The sequence below is a fragment of the Myotis daubentonii genome, chromosome 5, assembly GCF_963259705.1.
Source record: "Myotis daubentonii chromosome 5, mMyoDau2.1, whole genome shotgun sequence".
In the NCBI taxonomy this organism is placed as follows: domain Eukaryota; kingdom Metazoa; phylum Chordata; class Mammalia; order Chiroptera; family Vespertilionidae; genus Myotis; species Myotis daubentonii.
In genome coordinates, this window is record NC_081844.1 from 68,142,910 (window position 1) to 68,163,585 (window position 20,676).

Genomic DNA, 20,676 nt, shown 5'->3' on the forward strand with positions numbered 1-20,676 from the left:
CTAACTGCCCTCCCTTGCCAGCCTGGTCGCTCCCAACTGCCCTCCCCTGTAGGCCTGGTCCCCCTTCACTGCCCATCCCCTGCAAGCCTGGTCACCCCCAACTGCCTTCCCCTACAGGCCTTGTCCCTCCCAACTGCCCTCCCCTGCAGGCTATTATATTTTGGGGAGACACCCTATATACATATATGTTAGTTTTGATCACAATTTCTTTAAAAACCTTTCTTAAAGAAATCTCAAACTTTTTTCCCCATTTAGGCAGACTGATTGACACTACAAGTGACTTTTCTAATCACATCCAATTTTCAGAGCCATTTCTCACTCAGATATACGTGCACAGTGTAATAATGAAACCAGTGCTTGCACTAGTGTAAGATATTTCCAAAAGTCTACATGTTGTTATATTAGAAGATAGAGAAAAACAAATACTAACTGAAACATCAGAGAAAAATAATCTGTCGAGGAAAAATAGAAAAAACAGCTTCTCTAGGCTTTGAACAGAAAGAAGGCAAGCACAAACCACCTCACCTCCCTTGCTTATTAAAGGACATACTTCCACTAGAGAAAAGCTCTCATCAAAAACTGCTATTTGCCTGGCCAGCATGGCTCAGTGGTTGAGAGTCAACCTATGTACCAGGAGTTCATGGTTCGATTCCCCGTTGGGGTACATGCCTGGGTTGAGGGCTCAATTCCCAGTGTGGTGTGTATGTGTGTGTGTGGGGGGGGGGGTGGTGCGGGGGGCGTGCAGGAGGCAGCCTATCAGTGATTCTCTCTCATCATTGATGTTTCTATCTCTCTCTCTCCTCCCTTCCTCTCAGAAGTCAATAAAAATATAGTTTAAAAAATAAAATAAAAACTATTTTTTACTCTTGTTGATAATATAAGAAAAATAATTAATACGTAAAGAAAGAATATAGTTCTGGTTTAGTAGCGGAAATATTTGTGCTCACAGAAAAAAAATTCCATTATTTAAGCTTTGTACAAATGCCTAAATGTGGTTTTTCTTTTTCCCAATTTAGTATATAGTGTCCAGCCTATCATGAATGCAAACTGTCTGTTTCCATAACTCATTCCCTTTTGGAGCAGGGTTTGATGTTTAAGGATATTTGACACCGGTCACTACCCTTGGTTTTGACCCAGATTAAAGAAATAATTCTCATTAAGGTCTTTTCATAGGTGAAATAGTGAATTACCACCCGTACAGCCCTTCTCCAAAGAGCTGTGAGATATACATATGTATATAAGGACTGGAATTTCTGATGATAAACATGAAGTCAACACATCACTGTATTTCTTTGGTGTTGGCCGCTTGGGAAAGTTCTCATTACAGAGTGACAGCCACAGGCCATTTTCCCTGTTAAACTCAGAAGAAAACTAAGCTACTTTGATCCAATCCTTTTGAAAAGATAAGACTGGTGTTATGGCTAAAACCTCAGCTGACAGATTTCAAATAGGACCACAGTTTGAAGCTCTGGGGTTTAAGAGAAAGAACAAAGAGCTTCCGAATCTGCTCGCAATGGAGCAGCTCACTTAATGAAATAAACTGCATGGAACCCACACCCTTCTTATAAAGTCAGGCATCCTTTACTTTCACTAAACAGTCTTCATTGCTTGAGCCAGCTATCGTTAGAAACATGAATGGCACTTGAAAAATCACCTATACCTCAAAGCTCCCTTTGTGAACTATCTCACAAATGGCATCCCATCACTGACCTACAATAAAATGCTGAAGGTAACCCAGCCACCATTTGTTGTATGCACTCAACGTTATGAAAAAAAAATGTGTGGCTTGGGTTTTTAATGAAGTCTCCGGCTCATCCACTCTCTGACCAGGAATCAAACACTGATCTCCTGGTTCATAGGGCAAAGCTCAATCACTGAGCCTTGCTGGCCAGACACTATTGTATAATCTTAAAGCCACACAAAACCTAGACTTGCCAAGGAGATTCATATGTATGATATGAAAACAAAATCAAACTGAAGGTTTTGCTCCTTGAACTTAAATGTAGGTTGGAGAGAGCCATGAGAAGTCTGACCAATATCCATGCAGCATTTTGAAAGAAGTATGCCCAATTACATCATTGAAAGGATGATCCTAGCTCCCACCTGTCACTCCCTAGCTCCTTCTTTGCATGCTCTATGACACTTGTAATTAACTAGCATTACATACATATAGTTATTTATCTTCTTCCTCCCCACCTGTAAGGTCAGCTCCAAATGGGGAATGATGAACTTTGCATATTTTTACCACTGAAATTCCAGCATCTAGAATAGTGGTCACTACATAGGCTAAGGTGATCATATAGCTTACTGTCCAAATAGGGACACTTTTAAAAATAAATGGGACTGTTATTAATATTTATACCAGGATCAAATGTAAACTGTGGCAGCTTCAGGAAGCTGGAAGCAAAGTCCCCCCATCCTAAGCCTACAGTGAATTGATTGCCAGTGAGGAAGAGTAAGTAAGAGAAAATTAGTTAATGTTAGATAGCCCTATCCTTACTTACCTTCCCCTGGGGTCTGGAATAAAGCATCTTGATCTTTTAAGGCTGGGAGGAAACCCGTTAATTGGGAAACTCTCTTTAGTACACCCTAGTCATCCCGTAAGTCAGTGTTCTCAACTGGGAGCTACTTAAGCTACTGCCCCAATCCCACCCAGGGATAACTGGCAATATCTGAAGACATCTTTGCTTGTCACAACCAGGTAGGTGCTATGGGCATCTGACTGTAGAGCAGGGGTGGGCAAACTTTTTGACTAGAGGGCCACAATGGGTTCTTAAACTGGATTGGAGGGCCGGAACAAAAGCATGGATGGAGTGTTCGTGTGAACTAATATAAATTCAAAGTAAACATCATTACATAAAAGGGTACGGTCTTTTTTTTTTTTTAGTTTTATTCATTTCAAACGGGCCGGATCCAGCCCGCGGGCCGTAATTTGCCCACGGCTGCTGTAGAGGCTAAGGATACTGCTAAATATCCTATGATACAAAAGACAATCCCAACCCCAACGAAGAATTATCTGGCTCAATATGTCAGTAGTGCTGAGGTCTAGCAACTATGAAGAAACCAAAAAAAAAAAAAAATGCCCAAGAAAACAGTTATTCCCGTTCATTTGCAAATCAATTAATGGCTCAAAGAAGTAAAGGAAAGGCGGGTTCAGTGGGGATGGATGAAACACTTAACTTTTACCTAATATCCAGCCTGTGCTACATATTTCATGTTATTTCGTCTCATCCTCACAATAGTCATCTGTGGTCTCAGTATCCCTGTTGTATGAATGCCTGAACAGTCTGTGGCTTGCTTATCCTGATCAGAGATTAAAACCCATATCTTACACATCATGTCTAATGCTCCTTCCAAAAAAACTACCTTAGTTCTCTATTTATGTGAACTCCTTTTGCTTCTTTGTATTCATTTATTCACTTATTTAATTCAGCACATTTATTTTCAGTATATTCACAAAATGCAAGGCACAAACCTAGGCCCAGGGAAAACAACTTTGAACAAAACAGTGCCTGCCTTAAGGGAATTTAATTGCACTTAAAAACAAAACAAAAAACTTGCTTAGATATTCATTTCCTCCTCCCTGGGAACTGAGCCATCATCCAGCCATTCACCCTGAGAGCACCAGCTGGCACAGGGTGCTGAGAGGTGCTGGGAAATCACTGTGTAACTCTCTACAAATTATTTTTGCTATGTTATGTTGTTTTGAAAATGTTATGATGTTAAAAGACGAAGGTAAACCCTTTTAGAATTTTTCCACAAGAATCAGACTTAGAAAAGTAAGTTACTGACAGTCTCACTGTTTTTTTATGCAGAGTAAATTTTAAGGCAGCTTTGAGCTGAAAGAGTAAGAGGAATGAATCCACTAGGTTAAATAAGTATGAATAATCAGGGTAACCTAGGGAAAAAAACAGGGCAACCGACATGGAAAAATGATTCTGTTTTCAGCAGAAAGAGGAACCACATAGTTCTATCATAGAAGTAGTTATCCTTAGAGGTCAACATCTGAAGAAAAGGACACATATCATTAAAACACTTTTTATTTTTTGCTTTTTCTGAGTTAAGTAAAAGGAAACAGAATAGGTCTTCTGAATAGGAACCGTAAGTCTAAAGCAGGGGTGGGCAAACTTTCTGACTCGAGGGCCACAGTGGGTTCTTAAACTGGACCGGAGGGCTGGAACAAAAGCATGGATGGAGTGTTCGTGTGAACTAATATAAATTCAAAGTAAACATCATTACATAAAAGGGCACGGTCTTTTTTTTTTTTTAGTTTTATTCATTTCAAACGGGCCCCGGCCCGCGGGCCGTAGTTTGCCCACGCTGGTCTAAATTCTAGTTACAATTCTTATTACATTCACTTATTTGCCTATTATGTGGCTTCTCTCTAAAATAAAGAAAGGAATATATAATAACAAGTGAGAATAGTGCTATAAAGTTAAGGTGGGACAGAGAGTCATAGGAGATTCTATCTTTGATGAGGTGTTCATGCCTTTGCACTCCGATAAAGCAACATTTGAACAGAGGCTTAAAAGAAGGACTGAGCCATGTTAAAACATCTGGCTATGACCCTGATGTTTACCTCTCTTTCAATATTCAATCATTCATTCATTTCACTCGTTCAGGCAGCCCATTTTTATGGAGTGCTTACAGTATGACAGGAATAGTACTAGGCACTGAGGGTAAAGAGTGAAGAAATACAGAGAGGTCCCTGTCCTCATAAATCTACCGTCTAGCAGGGACAACTGACGCTCAATACGAGCAAAGCTAGTCATGAAAGAAGAGCACAGGGGCTTATGCGAACCCATCTCTTGCCACAGGTGAGGGTGTGGCTGCCAGCCAAGAAGAGGCCCCTTGAGAAGGCCTGAAGAATGAGTCTGGACTGGCCAGGGAAAGGAGAGAGTGCAGTGAGGTCACTCTTGGCAGCAAAGGGAAGAGCTTGTATTCCAAATTAAAGAAAGCTCCCCATATTGGGGGGGGGGGGGGGGAGGAAGTCAGTCCCAGGAAAAACAAATAAAAAGATCAAAGTGCCAGAGAAAGAGGTGGGGTCAGGAGAGTCAGGGGCACAATCCTGAAGAGTTTTATTAACCACATTAAGCATTTAGAGACGTAAGGAGCTCGGGATGCAAACACATTTCCGTTTTAATACTGGCCTCTGGCGAACTCTCTCCCGCCTTGATGCCTTTATAGGATGTTTTCTCTCTACCTCACACTCTCTCCCCAAGTGTCACGTCACTGACTTACTACCATGCTCAAGGTCTCAGGTCAGATATTACTTTCCTGAACACCATGTTTAATGATAGACCCTCAATACTTTTATTTACAGCTTAGCTTTTGAAATGTCTATCACAACTGGTTATATATGATTTATTGTCATAGTTATTGTCCACTTCTCCAACTCAACTGTAAGCTCTATGAAGTTAGGAATTTACATGTTTTATTTACGATCATACTGCAAGCATTGGGCACAGAGTAGACACTCAATAAATAAATTTAAGTTTGTTAAATTTATTGGATGTAGTCACAGAAGAAGAAAGAATAATCAGAGATGTTGCCAAACTTTCCAGTTCAGTTTAAGCAACAGAAAAATTAGAATTCATTAGTGAAGACGTATTAGGATAAAAATGATGTTAATATTTGCTATTTTGGAATTAAAGATGCTGGGAGAAAAATGAGGGAGAACTCAACAGGAAGCTAACCCTTCAGAGTCTTTGGCATTTAAATAAAAATAGCGAACCATGAAAGTAGATTAGCATTACCTGTGGAAAGTACAGGGAAAACCTAAGCCAAATCAACAGCTGAGAGGTAATAGACAAACAGTGGTAATAGACAGAGAGACAAACTAGAAAAATGTGGTGTTGTGGAAAGAGGATGTTTCCAATAGCAATAAATGTTCAACAGTGACAGGTGCTATGAAACCGTCAAAACAAAGCAAAGATGAAAGTGCCCATTGAGTTTGGGGATGGGAAGGTCTTCCGTAACCATGGTGAATGCAGTGTGGAAAGAGGGGATTGCTGCCCATTGAGGACGGAGTGAGTGGCAAGTGTAATCAGTTTCAGAGTGACAATTGTCAGAGGTTTGTGAGAACAGTGATGTTCACTGGTTGGTGTATTGGTGGGTTGGTGAGTTCTTTTTTAAAAATATTGTAACAGAGCATATGTAAAATCTGACAGGAAGGAACTTGAGAAAGAGGGACACAGTGAAGAATCAGAATACTCAAAGCCACAGGCCCTTTGCCAGGAGGGCGGGTATGGGTGCTGGAGGACAGGTACACACAGTAGCCCTACTTACTTAGAAGAAAGAGTAAAAGGAGAGGAAAGAGGAAAAAATTAGTCCATATGCAGATAGTTTTGCAGATTTGATAGTAGAAATTGAAGGAGTGACTCTGATGGATTCTCCTTTTTCTTTGAAGGAAGTCAGCGTAAATATCTGCCAACCTCTTTCTCTCTTCCTGAACTGTTGCAAGTCTCCTAAGCTTCACTTCCCCAGTCTTGTCCTCTGCAGCCCAAGCCTCCCTACTGACACTGTAAGGCTGGTTATGTCACTCGTCCACCTCGCCTCCTCCCTCTGCCTTATGTGTTTCTGAAAATATACTGACCTTACCACATGACATTGCTAACTACCCTTGTTGGAGGGACATTATTAATCTTGCCCTTTGGGTGCCTGGTCAAGTACTTGACAAATTGTTACTCAATAGAGATTTCTTAACTAACATAGGGGAAATACCATAAATGTGTTTTGTGAATTATTCAGATTGATTAATAGGTATATAAGCCTACATTCTTATGTTTATTTAAATCTTATTCCAAATTATATTTGTCTCTATCATCCAGGAACTGCTGATGAAAGTTAAGCAGCTATACTTTAATAAACTGGAAAAGTATTTGTTAATATCCAGTTATGCAGCAAATTATCTAGGTTACCAAGCCTGCTAAGGAGATTTAAGATAATCTCTGTTACCCAATGATAACACCAATATCTAGTGGTTCTTAATCTGATTTTTTGTTATCTATTTAATTCCCTTTAAGGGTAAAGCTAGTCTTAAAAATTTTAAGTACTGTATAGGCACTAGCTCACATATCATAGTTATTATTAGTCGAATATAGAAAAATCCATTTGGAATGTAGGGTACTTTCAAAAGAAATCATCTTCTGTAAAGAAACACAGAGCATGAATGTAGAACGTGAGCTGTCCAAGGTTCCTGACTCAGGGTCCAACTCAGTGGTTCCCAAAGTGTTTTCTGTAGAAAATACTAGTTCCGTGGGCCTTAAGAATGATTACTCATGTGCAATACAGACTCTGTGGTCAAATAAATATTCGACTTCTCCACCTCTACCCCCATTCCTTTGCTCTCTGTCTCTTTTTTTCATTTCCATAGCACTTTGCACCATTTGACTCACTGTTAATTTGCTTATTGCCTGTGTCCTCCACTCTAAATGAGTTCCATAGGGGCAAGGATTTTTACTTTTTTTTTTTCCTTGAAAAAATCTTGGCCTTGACCAGTTCAATAAAATACTTGTGAATTTAAGAAATATTAGATAAAAGAAAGTTTTTTTTAAAAAAAATCTATTGTGGGAATTCTCAAGGACATTGAGATTCTAATGTGCATTACAAATTCAGAGAAACATACAGCATTTCTCAAATATCTTCCCTCTTGCCCACACTCACACGCCCTCTTCACAACACAGGGTTAATGTTCCACTGAACACATCTTGGCAAAGGCTGGTCTGACTCATGGGCCTGAAAAAAAAATTCATTCACCTTAACTTCCGTATTCCTGCCATACTCTATAGAGCTCATATTTCAAATTAACATACCATGCAATACTGAGAATACACTGAATTGAAGGGGAAAAAAACAACACAGAAAGAACACATTGCACCTTTGATAGTGAGGAAATAAAACCTATTCCAGCGAATGGCCCGTGACTGACTATATTTAAATGATATTTATCTGAACCCCAACTCCTTCTGACCTTGAGAATTACAAAATGAAAGTCTGAATTACATGGGAAATAAGTGAAAGAACCTGTCATATGGAGAAATACAGATTGCATGGGAAAGCATGGCAAAATAATTGCTCACTTTCATCAGAGGAAACATGGCATGATACATAAGAAAGACAAGTCATTTCAATGGCTATTTATGTAAAGCAGCAAAAATCCTGTGTGTTAACCTCTAGAAATAAGCTTGCAAAAATACAAAATGGAAGACCATGTCCTCTTAGCATCTGAGTTCCGCCCTACTTTAGAGAAGCCCTTTCTGTATTATTCCGTTCTTATTTTAGCAGCTGCACCAGGAATTGAGAGGATCCATCTTGAGAACTGATTGCATGGTGTTGCCAGCACAGCATGCTCACTGTCTTCATGGGGAGAGGAGGTCGTTCACACAGCCCTGCACAGTTTGTTAAACCCTTAGGGGCCTTGAGAAACTCAGCATAAAACTAAGGTGGCTCTATCCATTATAAGACAGGACCAGAGTCCATATGGCCCAGCTGAATTGCCTGTCATCTTTCCACCTAATGAGTTATCCTACAGGCTTTACATTAAAAGCTTTGTATATTTAACAGGCAATTTCTTTAAAATATAAGTAATTTTAAAAAAGAAATCACAGACCAAAAATAAAAGCTGCGGAAACCTCCAAAATGTCTGTTCAACTGGCAAAAATAATCACCATCCGTGTAAGTTTGATTTCAAAACCTTCCCAGGAATTCTAGGAAATGGGCTGACCAAAAATAGTCACCTCTTCCTTAGGACACTCCTGTTCTGTAACTGGGTGTGTGGCCGCGTGTTCTCAAGGAGAGGACATGCTTGCAGCTGAGATCTCAGGGTACCTTTGTTGAAGTCCCAGGGCAGCCACCAAGTAGCTGCATGGCCTGCCCAGTTCCGGTAGCCTCCTCTCTGAAATGAGGATTGTAATTGTGGTCCTGTCTTCCTGACAGGGCTGTGGAATAATAGGGAAGAAAACCTCTTCTGAAACTGCAGATACTATGCAAATGTCTGTGATGATGAGAGGATAGGTAGGAAGAGGAGCAAGCCAGTGTGAGGGAGAACATTAGACTTGCTGCCCTGGAGTTAGACAGGACGTCCTCAGCGATGATGCTACCTTTGGCCATTTCAAATTAATCCGTGAGCAGACTTAATAGCAATCAGAACTTTCCAACAGGAAGCTCATATTCTACCTGGGTATCTCTTCAGGATATAGGCAACCAACATAATAAATGTTCCTTAAATTCTCCTCGTGTCTCCAAATTGTTAACACACCTGCTGGCAATATCAAGACCTTGGTTTACATTCTATCAACTTTGAAACTGTCCAATAGTCTGGTTTGCAGCAACCGATTGACAAAACTAATTAGGTATCTTGGGGGCGGGTGGGAGGCGGGGAATCTTAGAATCAAAATGATAATAATCTGGGCACATTTCAAGAACAGGCAAAATGTTCTCCTTTAACCCATTCTGCCTTTATTCACTTTTCTCTTTTCCATACCATGTAATACTAACACCAACTCTTTCCCCACCTAATGCCAACTTTTTCCCTTTTACACTAATCTCAAGTAAAAGAGATGTTACACTTTTCATAAATCGCTGTGCACAAAGGTCTGGTTTTCTCTTGCTCTTCCCTGCACACCTTATTCAATGGTGCCCCTCATTCTCCGCTCTTGGCAGCATTTGTAGCTCCATGAGCCTGCATTTGTTTGCTCCCAAAGCCCACTCCTCTGTAATCACGTTCACATCTGGCTCTCTGTTAGAAAAAGGTTGTTTTCTCCAAGAAGCTCCAAGTTGTCTTGAATTCATGGCAATCTGCTCTTCTGTTTGCCCCCAGCAAATGTACAATGTACCAACGACACATGGTCTCCTCTCCACAAAACAAAACAACCGGTCAACAGGAAAATTGTTTGCATGGCATTTTCTCAATTTTTCTAAGGCATACAGAGTTTTGGATGAGTGTGACTAGGTTTGGGGATGAGGGCTGTGGTGACAGGAAATGCGTTGTGAGAAAGTGTTACATGTGCTGGAAGAGTGACAGCTCTTGGCTGGCTGGATGTGGAGAGCTGATATAGGTTTAAGCCTCGGACTGACCTGTTGGCAAAGTCACAAACAGGTCTTCTGAGTCTTAAACAACCCAATCCCAGAGGTGGCCGCTGACTTACACGTGCTGTCATTTAAAAAATAAAGATGGGGGAATTTGCCAGAAGCCAGTCCACCCTTGCTGCTTGACACAGTCACTGCAGGGAAGAAACATCTGCACAGCTTATGTTTCAAGGGAACTGGCGTATATAGCATATGGTTTGCTCCCCTTCTTAGCGCTATGTGTTTTAATCAGGACCACCTCCCCAAGAAAGGTTGTTTCCCCAGGTAGGGATTTTTCCCTGGAGTTAGGGATTAGCAGGACTAGGGAAGGGAATGAATCAGTAAAACTCCTTAACTAAGTGCCTGGCGGGTAGTTAATCACTTCAACTACGAACAATCACAATTAAACTACATAATCTTTACTTAGGATAATCTCCTTCAGTTACTTCTTTGTAGTTTAACAGAACAATAGAGTAGTGACCTTGGAATGGAGATAAAAAACGCCCTAACCTTTGGAACAGAATGGATAGGATTAAAATCAACTGGTATAAATACAGATATAATAGGAGAATAAATATAGAAACTCGCTATGCTGATAACTGAATGCTGTCTCCGTCTCCTTCATTCTTTGCTGACTCCGTCCACACCTTTGGGAACCCCTGGGCCCACTGGCTTGGACCCCAACAGTTGGGGATGCTAAAGTCACCATCATTCATCTCCATCTTCCCCAAGATAACACTCTAATTAATAGCAATATTAATGTTTGATACAGCTGTGATATTTTCTTACCTTTTGTAAAGTGTAAATAAAGGCATCCCTTAAAAATCTTTGCTACTTTATTGACAATCTAAGTCAGTGGTTCTCAACCTTGGCTGCACATTAGAATCACCTGGGAATCTTTTTAAAATCCTGATTTCCGGAGGATGAGGCCCAGAAATCAGGATTTTAAAAAATATTCTCAGGTGATTCTAATGTGCAGCCAAGGTTGAGAACCACTGATCTAAGTAAAAGCCAGTGTGCTTGCTCTGTAAAAACAGTCCCAACACTTAAAACCAATTCTCCTAATCCTCTGCTCTCCCAAATAAATCCTGCCAAGTCCATTCTGTATATCTATTCACTTTGCAGGTCCCTGTTGATACAGAACAGTGTATCAGAGATCTTCATACTTTGACCAAGAATTGAGACAACCTTTCACTCCGTGTGGTGTGAGAAAGGTGTCTGGAGTGTGATGCACGCAGGGGAGATGTGATTCTACCTGCACTTAAAGTTAACAATTGAAAAGCCATAAGATTGCCTTGCTCAGGGGTGACCACACCAGCTCTCTGAATTCCAATGATGAGAGGTGCAGATCAATCTTTGGGGCCGCCAGGTAGCTTTCATATGACAGAATAGAGGGGTTTTTTTCCCCTAAAATATAACAGTTGATGTATTAAAAGCTCAGTGAGTTTAGTCACTTTTTATCTTTCCCTTTAAATCTGAATGATTGTACCAAGCTTTTAAGGTCTGTGCCAGCTAACTAGGGCATTTTAGTAATCTATTTTTAATATGTACCAACTTCTGTTCTTTTTAGTGCTGCCTTAAGACATACTTTTATCTTTACTGGTATGCAGAGATCATCAAAAAATATAAGTTCTCCATTACATGACAACTCATAATGAGTCTTAATGAAGCTTGGGAACAGCTGTTTAGAAACTCCCGTTGAATAGCTTCCTAAGCAGCACTCACTACGGTAGCCTCTGTGCTGCACCCTCGCCCGCATCGCAGAGCTCCCCATACATATAATGAGGGCGAGAGCTAAATCTTTCTCCAGTTCCATTAGGTATTTTATTTTAATCCGAATGCTAATACACTATTATGAATTAGTGCATTATGAGCCATCAGCTCAATGCCTTTTACCCTTTTAATTATATTCCTTCATGGAGCAGAAAAGAAAGTAAATGTTACTATGCAAATTTTTTAGGAATTCATGTCCTGGGTGGAAATGAGGGTGGGAGAGAGCACACAGAACAAACTTACTTTTTAATTATATTGCAAACACGTGGCAAATGCAAAGTGTTGGAAATTAAGCTAAGGCCAGATGATTTTAGATAAGATCCACAATGTGAAATTTAAAGGATTTAAACTTCACTTATAGGTTAATATGTGTGAAGAACAACTAAAATAAATAACTCCAATATGAACTTAATCTCCTTTTTCATTTATACTTTCAAATGGGACTCATCTAGTTATCCTAAAATCTCTCCCTACATGACAAGGGTCTTAGAAACAAAGTTAATGGTCAGGACACTGTCACTAACCTACTTGTTCTTTGGCCCACATTATTTCAAGCAACCAGTTCTCCTGTATATATATTTTCCTTTAACTTCTCACTTTAACTGATTTATTTTACATCAGTGATATCTCCAAATGAAACCTTTTTCTTGCCTTTGTAAAGTAGAATGTAATGATCTACTTGATACTCAGAGTAAAGTGGTACAGAGGAAGCACTGATGGTCACTGACTTATTGAACAAGTCTCTCTCTCTGTCAAATCTTTAGAATATTCAAGTTGTTCCCATACTTCTTAAGTTGTCCTTCTGGATGCTTAAATTATGAGGCAGAGTTCAACTGATCAACCACACAGGCTCTGAGGGATTAGCCATGGTGTGCAATTACAAAAGTGCCGTGTACTTCATTATGAGGCGGTCTGATAGGAATTTACTGTTCATGCACAGTAGTGACAACTTGTGCTTGCAGTTTTATCATCTTTACTATTTTACATAACTGTTTTTGTTCCTCAAAGTTTTCTGGCAACATATTCCAAAATTAAAAAGTAGAGTATGTTTATTTTAAAATAGACAATTCATTTTTCAATATGGGACTAATGTAGATGTTTTCCTCTTTTGCTTGGAGAAATTATATAAATACAACTAAGAGAAAAGGAAGTAGGAACCCAATGTCCACCTTTGATGGAACTAAATATCATCTGTAAGTAAAATACAATATATGAGGAAAAGCTGCAAAATGTACGAAAAAAATTAGAAAAGAAGTGTAGCCGAAACTGGTTTGGCTCAGTGGATAGAGCGTCGGCCTGCGGACTGAAAGGTCCCGGGCTCGATTCCGGTCGAGGGCATGTGCCTGGGTTGTGGGCACATCCCCAGTGGGAGGTGTGCGGGAGGTGGCTGATCAATATTTCTAAATCTCTATCTCTCTCCCTTCCTCTCTATGAAAAATCAATAAAATATATTTTTTAAAAAAAAGAAGTGTAGGAAAGTCCATGAGAATACACCCTCAGCTGCTGGTCTCAGAGGCAGGCATCCGAGCATTATTCTCCAAAGAAGAGACATATACTTATGAGAAAACCGGCAATCCTTCACTTGCATAAATGAAAATCTACATGGTGGTAGCAGAGTGTTTCCTGAACCAAGATTGGCATTGTTTCTAGAATCAGGAAATAGAGAGCAAAGTGATAAATCACACACACACACACACACACACACACACACACACACACACAGCCATACTTGAAGGAAGCAGACTGTTTCTGAGGCAAGCTAAAGGAGATTGGTGAGAACTATTTTGCATTGTTAATCTCAGTTTCCTGGAATAAAGATTAACAAACTCATTAACACATTATTTTGTTTTTTTCTAACACATTATTTTCTTTTAAGATTGCTGTTAGCATGAAACAGAGATTGAGGAACTTTTTCTGTAAAGAACCAAATAATTAATATTTTAAACTTTGTGGGCTCCATACAATTTCTGTAACCTCCACCTCATTCTACTCCTCCTCCTATATTGGGGAGCACAGGAGACTTGGTTGGAAAGTTTGTAAGGAGGACATTCCGAGATAAGGGAAGAGTGCTGATGGCGGCCTGCCCTGTTTATCGGAATTCCGACTTAGAGGAGTGCCAAAGGCAGTGCCCCTGATTATTCCTTGACCTTTCCAAACAAGTCTGTGCACGTGCAGACCCCCGGGTATTTACTGGAATCCTTATGCTTAATCTTTGGGTGTCCTTGATTAAAGGACACTGCAAACACATGTGTCCTCCAAAGATTACTTACCCTACTGATTGTATCTAAAAGATAAACTTATCTTAAACTGCTGTTACAATAAAAGCCTAGGAAGGCAGGTGATCAAGGCTGTCTGGTTCCTTTAGCCAGGCAATCCCTTAGCTCTCTCTTTCACAGCAAACGTTGTGTCATACTAATCCATTCATCAGTCATTCAGGGTCTGCTGGTCAGCCCTGGCACTCCTTCTCCTTCCATTAAAAATAAAAAGCCCTCTTAGTTCACAGCTTGTACTAAACAAGGGTATGATCCATAGTACAACCACAAGCTATAGTTTGCTAACTCCTGGATTAGAATATGGACCTGATCTCTCTCTCATGTCCCCCCACCAAAAAAAATCATGTAAATAATTGGTCTAAAAGGAAATAGTGTTATCAAAGGATGAGTAAAAAAATGACCCATAAAACATCTGCATAAGATTATAATACCACAAGGAAAAAATGGGGGGAGGGAAGCCAATAAAAAAAAATCATATTCAAAGAATCACTTTTCATTGATCAGATAAAAATATTGGATTGAATTTTGTGAAAGTTCAATCAGTTAATCACTTATATAAACATAATCACAGATATATAATATCTAGCTATACTGTAAGCTCTGAGAGGAGACATTTTGTGTGTGTGTGTGTGTGTGTGTGTGTGTGTGTGTGTTAACTGCTCTATTAGTAGTCCCTAGAATAGTGCTTGGCACAAACTAAGTGCTTTCAATACATTAAAAATATATATATTTTTATTGATTTTAGAGAAAGAGAAAGGGAGAGGAAGAGAAACATGGATGTGAGGGTGGAACATTAATCAGCTGCCTCCGCATGCCCCCTACTGGGGATCGAACCTGCAATCTAGGCATGTACCCTGACAGGGAATCAAACCAGCCACATTTTGGTGCACAGGATGATACCCAAGGAAATGAGCCACACCAGCCAGGGCTAGATATATTTTTGATTGAATATAGGAGTGGCAAGACAACTGAAGAGAAAAATACATAAGCTGGCACAATTTAGGCAAGTGGAAAAACTAAGCTTATCACAGAATTGAAGGCCACTTTGGGAGTAGCAGAAAGTATATTCTAAAAACAGTAAAAGACATGAAAGGTATGGATTAAGAAAATAATAAAAAGGATAATTACCATTCATACTGTTCAAATATAAAGATAGTAAATACATGGCACTACATATACAATACCTCAGAGAATATAGTAGCTCTCAAGATGCCTTCATAAGAAAAACTATTAAAGGACCAACTTTAGCCAACTATGGAGTGAGCAAAGAAACAATGGCAAAAGGACTGATAGTAAGCACCAAGTCTGCTTAAATATGACACTAGCATTAGAACAGGAGGTTATTATTATAGAAAAGAGTGTAAATACTATTAATCTAGTATCGGAAAGTATCATACATAACAAATGCTGGGAGAAGATAAAAGAAAGTAGAAGGCAGTATAAATATACTAACTCCCTCATTTCACAGCTAAAGGTACAAAAGCTATAAGACACATATACAAAAATATTCAGTATTGCACTATTTATAATGTTGGTCCCAACACAGATGAACATCAATAAGAATCTGGATAAATAAAGCATATCTATAAAAGAGAATACTAGGTGCTTTAAAAGAACGAAGCCACTTCAGAAACTGATGGGGAATAATTTCCAAGACATAATGCTAAGTTAAGCAAAAGCATAGGTAGATAGATAGATAGATAGATAGATAGATAGATAGATAGATAGATAGATAGATAGACAGACGATATATAAAAAAGAGAATCACTAGAAAACTACATATGAAGCTGTTGTTAACGACATACCAGTCTATAACAGAACCTGCTCTTGTAGGGAAAATATGGTCAATTTAGTTGTGGGAATGAGAAAAAGGTATGTTTTCAGAGCACACATTTTTCTGCCTTTTGAAATTTGTACATTGCTTATGAATTAATTTGAACAGAAAAAAATGAATTACATAATTTTGTTGGTCAAATGTTGGTCAAGCAAACATTACAAGTATTTATTAGCTAAATGGACTTGAATGAGACAAAGACAGCCCAGAGGTGCTTCCTGGATATAATAAAGGTCAAAGAGTCCTGTTTGGGTAAAATTGTGTTGGGGAGGAAGGAAAAAAATAAAAGGGTCCACATTAGGGCAACATGAAGAAGTGGAGGTAATTTCATCAGACAAACATAAAGCAAAAACAAAGTGCCAATGGATGCAGTTAGAGGCTTTCGTGCATGGATAAAAGAATGAAGAGGCCAATTTGACACTTTGCTCCATTCTGTACATAGGGCCCAGGTGAGGCTAACTCCACAAAACAAAACAGATGGGGGGGGTTCCCTTGATATGAGATACTTTTCTATTCACATATTTTCTCCTGGAAATAGAAACCCAGGCTGGCCAGGCAACCACAATTAGTGAAAGAGAAATTTGTTCCAATTTTTGGCTGTTTCCTTGTATTGACCCTGGAGACCTTTCCTGCTCTAAGAGGCACCATATCTCTGGAAGCAGAAGGGCTCTCTTCCCTTTCCTGCTTTGACTGCTGTCATCCAATAAATGGTCTCTGCTTTAGGGCCCCTGTGTCACATATTTAATTAAATTGGCTCCATAAAGGTCAGAGGAAATAATAAACGGATTTAGTACTAAATGCTGTAAGTTCTCTCAGTAACTCCAAGCTAAGTAGCCATCTATTGGAAATTGCTACTGCTATTTGGGCCCACTCCATCTCTGGAGGGTGGCTTGATTCAGGATTTTATGGAGGTACAGGAATCATTGAAATCCTTTTATTAATAAAAACTAGAGGCCTGGTGCACAAAAATTTGTGCACGGGGGCGGGGGGGTGGTGTCCCTCAGCCTGGACTGTGCCCTCCCGCAGTCTGGGACCCCTCGGGGGATGACCAACTGCTGGCTTAGGCCCGCTCCCGGGCGATCGGGCCTTAGCTGGCAATCAGACATCCTGTTGGCAGCCAGGGAGCCCTTGGGGGATGTCCATTTGCCAGTGGAGAGCAGGCCTAAGCTGCAGTCTGACATCCTTAGCACTGCTGAGGAGGTGGGAGAGGCTCACACCACCACCGCTGTACTGGCAGCTGTCAGCCTGGCTTGTGGCTGAGCAGAGCTCCCCCTGTGGGAGCGCACTGACCACCAGGGGCAGCTCCTGCATTGAGCGTCTTCCCCCTAGTGGTCAGTGTGTGTCATAGTGACCAGTCATTCCCAGTCTTTCTGCTGTTAGGGTCAGTTTGCATATTGCCCTTTTATTATATAGGATAGAGGCCTGGTGCATGAGTGGGGGCCGGCTGGTTTGCCCTTCAGGGTGGAGGTCCCCACTGGGGTGCCACTGGGGTGCCTGGCCAGCCTGAGTGAGGGGCTGATGGCTGTTTTCAGGCTGACCACACCACCTTTAGGGTGGGGGGTCCCCACTGGGGTGCTTGGCCAGTCTGGGTGAGGGGCTGAGGGCTGTTTTCAGGCTGGCCAAGCCTCCCCAGCAACAGAAGCTCCCAGCTTCTCCTTTTTTTCTTTTTTTTTTCTGGGGTTTATTTACCTTCTATAATTGAAACTTTGTAGCCTGGAGTGGAACTCAGAGCCGGCCAGGGCTTGGCTTCCTACATTGCCAGGGGCAACCCAAGGCTCCAGCTCCGTGGCCACAGCCAGCTGAGAGCAGGTATCTGGGGTTTATTTACCTTCTATCATTGAAACTTTGTTGCTTTGAGTGTAGCTTAGAGCAGGCCACAGCAGGTGGGTAACCTTGGCTTCCTCCATCACTGGAGCAAGCAAGCCTCCTGCTCATTCCAGCTCCATGGCTGCCGGCCACCATCTTTGTTGGAAGTTAATTTGCATATCTCGCTGATTAGCCAATGGGAGGCATAGCGAAGGTATGGTCAATTACCATGTTTGTCTATTATTAGGTAAGATTATAGTTTACCCATACAGTTAACCACTTAACTTCAGCATAATTACTTCAGTTCAGCTAAAGAAGTCTTTCTTTTGGCTTGGTCTAAATTGTTCCAGTGTAAGACGTTTAAATTGTTATTTTGTTTGTCAATAATTTTTGTCACACCTTTATCTACACCAGTACTATGTCATAAGACTTGTATATCACTAACCTTATTACTTTAAAATGTTCTTTCTTTTCTAAAGACAATTGCTTATATTTCACTTTAGGTTCCTAATTTTTACCAAATGTATTTCTAAGGAGACTTCAGTTTTCTTCTTTCTATTCTTAAAATGACTGCTACTAGTTATTTGTGACCAATTAGTGATTGTGTAGCTTTCCAAGCCTACATTAGACATTCTGTATTTCCTCCCAACTTTTCTTAGTGAAATGTGTGTTACTCATTTTGCCCTGTAGGTTAAGAGGGAAATGTGATATTTTGGGTCCACATACTCCTAAATGAAGTCTGAACAAAAACATATTCTTTGCAGGGATGAATCACAGACTCCAGTACACTAGCTGTGGAGAAGTATGAAACGTCCCTGCTGAGTAGTCAGTATAAACTATAACCAATAAGCAGACACTGTGGCTATTACCATTTAGCTGTTTATTATTGCGTATTACTAAGAAAATGCTATGTGTCTTAGTTCTCCATTTCATGCCATCTGAACACACACAGCCCCAGCCAAAATTTTTATGTTTTAATTATGTAATATCTCATCTAAAAGCTAACATTTCAATCATTATTATTAGATAAATTATGTATAATTTATCTAGCTACAAATTAAAATTATCTGGTTGCAAATTAAAATGTCTTCTCCTATTTAAAAAAAGAAAATTGCTTTTGGGATGAAATTATTAGATATAATTTATCTAATATATGTGAGATATATATATATATATATATATATAGAGAGAGAGAGAGAGAGAGAGACAAAACTATGAAACTCATTGCAATTTTTAGTTATTGATAACTCAATACAATTATGGTTTCACTTAACAAGGGTAAAATGGAAATTCAGAATATAGGTGAAAAAATTCCACTCCACATATGAGCACCGTTACTAAGCTGCTTCAATGCAACCTTCACTTAGAAAAAGAGGCATCATAAAAATTACTCTTCCCCTCTTCTGAAGGAAATGGTGGTGATTTACAAAAAAAAAAGTTTAGATCTGGTTGCAAATTAAAATTTCTTCTCCTATTTAAAAAGAGAAAATTACTTTTTGAAAGTGTTGAATAATTCCTGAATAGCTTGTTCAATCTTTGTGGTGACTTCTTAATATAAATCCCACATTTTAAAGTGTTACCTTAAATCACCATGCTTTCTTTATTTATTCTTGCTTGCTTTATAAAATATAAGACGAATATTCAGCTGCATTAGTTTGTCTTAGTGTAAGTTATTGGAATGATCAGCATTCTTTTTTTTAATCCTCACCCAAGGATATTTTTCCATTGATTTTTAGAGAGAGTGGAAGAGAGAGAGAAAGATAGAGAGAAACATTGATGAGAGAGAAATACATTGATTAGTTACCTCCTGCATGCGCCCTGACCAGGGCCTGGGCCAGGGAGGAGCTTCCAACCAAGGTACATGCCCTTGACCAGAATCGAACCCGGGATCCTTCAGTCCTCAGGTCAATGCTCTATCCACTGAGAAAAACTGGCTAGGGTGATCAGCATTCTTTACCAATAGTAAGTTCAAAAACAGAATGGGAGTGTGTGTGTGTGTGTGTGTGTGTGTGTGTGTATTAAAGAAATTTTAGGTATTAATGAACAGAGAATCTAAGATATTTTTAAAGTCAGAATGCTGTTCACTTTGGATTCTAAGAGACTGTCTTGAACATCTACAAAAAAGAATGGAAATATGAGACTTAAAGATTATCAGACTCTGCAAGGAAAAGACATTGTGTTATTTTCATCATATGTCTGTAGTTTCTGATATTATCATTCACATCCATACCTTTCCACAACCAAACACAGCGTCCTGCACATAATGGACACTTTGTACATTTGGTAAAAAAAAAAAACAACCCTAAATATAAATTACCTGATTCTTGGAGCAATCATTAAATTAAATTCAGGAGATTCTGTTTTTCCCCTCTCCTAATTCCAGTGACAATGACAACAAATACACTGACTCCCAGGGGCAGAGAAGAAAAAAAGAAGAAGAAAGCTACAAGGCCATATAGAAAACTAAGAAGAAAGCTCTATGAGAAAATATGAATAGTTCAAATCCTAAGAACTAAAACAAGTTCACAAATGGACAAGTAGAGCAATAATAGCCGTTATCAGTCATTTCAATTACTTTAAAAAAGTGTAAAGTTACTGTGTGTATCAAAGGATAACTGAAAATTATTTATGAAGCAATATGAAAGCAATCTCTATTACAGAGAAAGTGTTGATTGGTTAAGAAGACAAAAAATGGCACAGTCAACCACATGAATATTGCTAATGAAATCCAGAATTCAAAACTTGTTTGGGTTCTGCAATTTCATCATAGACTTTGAAAAAAATGATTTCATCACATCTGTGCAACACCAATCTGTTTCCCAAATTTCTTGCAATGGAGGCCTGAGCTAATGGGAGGTACAATGAATAGAGACACTCCTTACAAAATAAAATACTTAAAAATTTTAGGAACGTTTCTCATTA